General features: G+C 36.8%; 1 non-coding gene across 1 annotated transcript; it reads right to left on the bottom strand.

Moving 5' to 3' along the window:
• Window positions 1-3358: 3358 nt before the first annotated feature.
• Window positions 3359-3462, bottom strand: LOC130938592 (small nucleolar RNA R71). Its single transcript, XR_009069751.1, has one exon. It is a non-coding gene; the product is annotated as a small nucleolar RNA R71 (small nucleolar RNA).
• Between the last annotated feature and the right edge of the window lie 2079 nt (window positions 3463-5541).

The raw sequence follows: 5541 nt of genomic DNA, 5'->3' as shown, positions 1-5541 counted from the left end.
TATAATAGTTTATACTTTATTTGGAAATTGGCGACGTAACTTGGCGTTGAACGCCAAGTACATGCTGCTGTCTGGAGTTAAACGCCAGAAACACGTCATGATCCAGAATTGAACGCCCAAAACACGTTATAACTTGGAGTTCAACTCCAAGAGAAGCCTCAGCTCGTGGATAGATCAAGCTCAGCCCAAGCATACACCAAGTGGGCCCCAGAAGTGGATTTATGCATCAATTACTTACTCATGTAAACCCTAGTAGCTAGTATAGTATAAATAGGATAATTTACTATTGTATTAGACATCTTTTGACAGTTTAATCTCTTGATGGTTTAATCTTTGATCATTCGGTCTTTTGATCATTCAGGGGGCTGGTCATTAGGCCATGCCTGAACCTTTCACTTATGTATTTTCAACGGTGGAGTTTCTGCACACCATAGATTAAGGGTGTGGAGCTCTGCTATACCTCAAGTTTCAATACAATTATTATTACTTTCTATTCAATTCTCTTTTATTCTTATTCCAAGATATACGTTGCACAACACTTTGATGAATGTGATGATCCGTGACACTCATCATCATTCTCACCTATGAACGCGCGTGATTGACAACCACTTCCGTTCTACCTTAGGTCGGGCACATATCTCTTAGATTCCCCAACAGAATCTTCGTGGTATAAGCTAGAATTGATGGCGGCATTCATGAGAATCCGGAAGGTCTAAACCTTGTCTGTGGTATTCCGAGTAGGATTCCGGGATTGAATGACTGTGACGAGCTTCAAACTTCTGAAGGCTGGGCGTTAGTGACAGACGCAAAAGAATCAAGGGATTCTATTCCAACCTGATTGAGAACCGACAGATGATTAACCGTGCTGTGACAGAGCATAGGACCATTTTCACTGAGAGGATGGGATGTAGCCATTAACAACGGTGATGCCCTACATATAGCTTGCCATGGAAAGGAGTAAGAAGGATTGGATGAAAGCAATAAGAAAGTAGAGATTCGAAAGGATTCTAGCATCTCCACACGCCTATCTGAAATTCCCACTATTGATTTACATAAGTATTTCTATCCCTTTTTATTTTCTATTTATTATTAATTTTCGAAACCCATAACCATTTAATCTGCCTAACTGAGATTTACAAGGTGACCATAGCTTGCTTCATACCAACAATCTCTGTGGGATCGACCCTTACTCACGTAAGGTATTACTTGGACGACCCAGTACACTTGCTGGTTAGTTGAACGGAGTTGTGTCCACACATAGGTGCCATAATAATGATTCCATACAACAACAAAGAATACTACATTAATGTGATCACAATTTCGTCCACCAAGTTTTTGGCGCCGTTGCCGGGGATTGTTCGAGTATGGACAACTGACGGTTCATCTTGTTGCTCAGATTAGGTAATTTTCTTTTCAAAAATCTTTTTCAAAATTTTTCTTTTCTTTTTCATTTTTCCTAACTTTATTTTCGAAAAAAAAATAAAAAATCCAAAAAAATTAGAAAATCATAAAAACCAAAAATATTTTGTGTTTCTTGTTTGAGTCTTGAGTCAACTTTTAAGTTTGGTGTCAATTGCATGTTTTTAAAATTTTTTCTTGCATTTTTCGAAAATTCCATGCGTTCATAGTGTTCTTCATAATCTTCAAGATGTTCTTGACAAGTCTTCTTGTTTGATCTTGATATTTTCTTGTTTAGTGTTGTTTGTTGTTTTTCATATGCATTTTTTGTTTGTTAGAGTCCATGCATTAAAGATTTCTAAGTTTGGTGACTTGCATGTTTTCTTTGCATCAAAAATTTTTCAAAATTATGTTCTTGATGTTCATCATGATCTTCAAAGTGTTCTTGGTGTTCATCTTGACATTCATAGTGTTCTTGCATGCATCTTGTGTTTTGATCCAAAATTTTCATGTTTTGGGTCATTTTTGTGTTTTTCTCTCTCATAATTGAAATATTCAAAAATAAAAAATATTTCTTTTCCTTTTTTCTCTCCAAATTTTCGAAAATTTGGGTTGACTTGGTCAAAAATTTTTAAAATTAGTTGTTTCTTACAAGTCAAGTCAAATTTTCAATTTTAAAAATCTTATCTTTTCAAAATATTTTTCAAAAACTATATCTTTTTCATTTTTTTTTCTATTTTTTGAAAATTTCAAAAATCTTTTTCAACATATTTTCAAAATCTTTTTCTTATCTTTATATCAAATTTTTGAAAATTCACTAATAATTAATGTGATTGATTCAAAAATTTGAAGTTTGTTACTTTCTTGTTAAGAAAGGTTCAATCTTTAAGTTCTAGAATCTTATCTTGAATTTCTTGTTAGTGAAGTAAGTCATTTCAAATTTTTAAAATTAAATCTTTTTATCTTTTATCATATCTTTTTCAAAAATTTTATCTTTTTCAAAATTTGATTTCAAAATATCTTATTTAACTTCTTATCTTCTTATCTTTTTAAATTTTGATTTCAAATCTTTTTCAATCAACTAACTAACTTTTTGTTTGTTTCTTATCTTTTTCAAAACCACCTAACTACTTTTTCCTCTCTAATTTTCGAAAATATCTCACCTCTTTTTCAAAAATTCTTTTTGTTTTAAATTTTAATTTTAATTATATCTTATATTTAATTTTCGAAATTACTAACCTTTTTTTCAAAATTATTTTCGAATTCTCTTCCTCTTCTCTTCTTCTCTTTAATTATTTAATTACTAACACTTCTCTTCACCCATTCTTCTTCACTCTTCTCCCCTTTCTTTTTCTACTAACATAAAGGAATCTCTATACTGTGACATAGAGGATTCCTCTTCTTTTCTTGTTTTCTTCTCTTTTATATGAGCAGGAACAGGGAAAAAGGCACTCTTGTTGAAATTGATCCTGAACCTGAAAGGACTCTGAAAAGGAAACTAAGAGAAACTAAATTACAACAATCCAGAAACAACCTTTCAGAAATTTTCGAACAAGAGAAGGAGATGGCAGCCGAAAATAATAATAATGCAAGGAGAATGCTTGGTGACTTCACAAAGCCAACGTCCAAATTTGATGGAAGAAGCATCTCCATTCCTGCCATTGGAGCCAATAATTTTGAGCTTAAGCCTCAACTAGTTGCTTTAATGCAACAAAACTGCAAGTTTTATGGACTTCCATCTGAAGATCCTTATCAGTTTTTAACTGAGTTCTTGCAGATCTGTGAGACTGTAAAGACGAATGGAGTTGATCCTGAAGTCTACAGACTCATGCTTTTCCCTTTTGCTGTAAGAGACAGAGCTAGAATATGGTTGGATTCACAACCCAAGGATAGCCTGGACTCCTGGGATAAGCTGGTCACTGCCTTCTTGGATAAATTCTTTCCTCCTCAAAAGCTGAGCAAGCTGAGAGTGGATGTTCAAACCTTCAAACAAAAAGATGGTGAATCCCTCTATGAAGCTTGGGAAAGATACAAGTAGCTGACCAAAAGATGTCCATCTGACATGTTTTCAGAACGGACCATATTAGATATATTCTGTTATGGTCTATCTGAATTTTCGAAAATGTCATTGGACCATTCTGCAGGTGGATCTATTCACCTAAAGAAAACACCTGAAGAGGCTCAAGAACTCATTGATATGGTTGCAAACAACCAATTCATGTACACTTCTAAGAGGAATTTCGTGAATAATGGGATACCTCAGAAGAAAAGAAGTTCTTGAAATTGATGCTCTGAATGCCATATTGGCTCAGAACAAAGTGTTGACTCAACAGGTCAACATGATCTCTCAAAATCTGAATGGATGGCAACATGCATCCAACAGTACTAAAGAGGCAGCTTCTGAAGAAGCTTATGATCCTGAGAACCCTGCCATGGCAAAGGTTAATTACATGGGTGAACCTTATGGAAACACCTATAACTCATCATGGAGAAATCATCCAAATTTCTCATGGAAGGATCAACAAAAGCCTCAACAAGGCTTTAACAATGGTGGACGCAATAGGCTGAGCAATAGCAAGCCTTTCCCATCATCTTCTCAGCAACAGACAGAGAATTCTGAACAAAACACTTCTAATTTAGCCAATCTAGTCTCTGATCTGTCAAAGGCCACTTTCAGTTTCATGAGTGAAACAAGATCCTCCATCAGAAATCTGGAGGCACAAGTGGGCCAGCTGAGTAAGAAAGTCATTGAAACTCCTCCCAGTATTCTCCAAAGCAATACAGAAGAGAATCCAAAAGGAGAGTGCAAGGCCATTGATATAATCAATATGGCCGAATGCACAAGGGAGGAGGAGGACGAAAATCCTAGTGAGGAAGACCTCCTGGGACGTCCCTCAAGCAAGAAGGAGTCTCCTATTAAGGATCCAAAGGAATCTGAGGCTCATATAGAGACCATAGAGATTCCATTAGATCTCCTTCTGCCATTCATGAGCTCTGAAGACTATTCTTCCTCTGAAGAGGATGAAGATGTGACTGGAGAGCAAGTTGCTCAATATTTAGGAGCTATCATGAAGCTGAATGCCAAGTTGTTTGGTAATGAGACTTGGGAAAGTGAACCTCCCTTGCTCATTAGTGAACTAGATACCTGGATTTAGCAAATCCTACCTCAAAAGAAACAAGATCCTGGCAAGTTTTTGATACCTTGTACCATAGGCACCATGACCTTTGCAAAAGCTCTGTGTGATCTGGGGTCAGGGATAAATCTTATGCCACTCTCTGTAATGGAGAAGCTGGGGATCATTAAGGTACAACCTGCCTTGTTCTCATTACAATTGGCAGACAAGTCATTGAGACAAGCTTATGGAATAGTGGAGGACGTGTTAGTAAAGGTTGAAGGCCTTTACATCCCTGCTGATTTCATAATCTTAGACACTAGGAAGGAAGAGGATGAATGCATCATCCTTGGAAGACCTTTCCTAGCCACAACAGGAGTTGTGATAGATGTCAACAGAGGTGAATTAGTTCTTCAATTGAATGGGGAATACCTTGTGTTTAAGGTACATGGCCATCCCTCTGTGACAAAAGAGAGTAAGCATGAAGAGCTTCTCTCAGTTCAGAGTCAAGAAGAGCCCCCACAGTCAAACTCTAAGTTTGGTGTTGGGAGGCCACAACCAAACTCTAAGTTTCGTGTTAAGACCCCATATCCAAACTCTAAGTTTGGTGTTGGGACTATACAACATTGACCTGATCACCTTTGTGGCTCCATGAGAGCCACTGTCAAGCTATTGACATTAAAGAAGCGCTTGTTGGGAGGCAACCCAATTTATTTATCTAATTTTTATTTTATTTTATTTTATTTTTATTTTGTGTTTTATTAGGTACATGATCATGAGGAGTCACGAAAAAAAATATAAAAATTAAAAACAGAATCAAAAACAGCAGAAGAAAAATCACACCCTGGAGGAAGCACGGGCTGGCGTTCAACGCCAGTAAGAAGCATCTGGCTGGCGTTCAACGCCAGAACAGAGCATGAATCTGGCGCTGAACGCCAGAAACAAGCAACATTCTGGCGCTGAACGCCATGAATGTGCCTAGAGGAAAAGCTGGCGCTGAACGCCAGTAACAAGCATGAAACTGGCGTTC

This window comes from Arachis stenosperma, chromosome 6, assembly GCF_014773155.1.
Source record: "Arachis stenosperma cultivar V10309 chromosome 6, arast.V10309.gnm1.PFL2, whole genome shotgun sequence".
Classification (NCBI taxonomy): Eukaryota; Viridiplantae; Streptophyta; class Magnoliopsida; order Fabales; family Fabaceae; genus Arachis; species Arachis stenosperma.
This window is presented reverse-complemented; position numbering and strand designations above follow the sequence as displayed.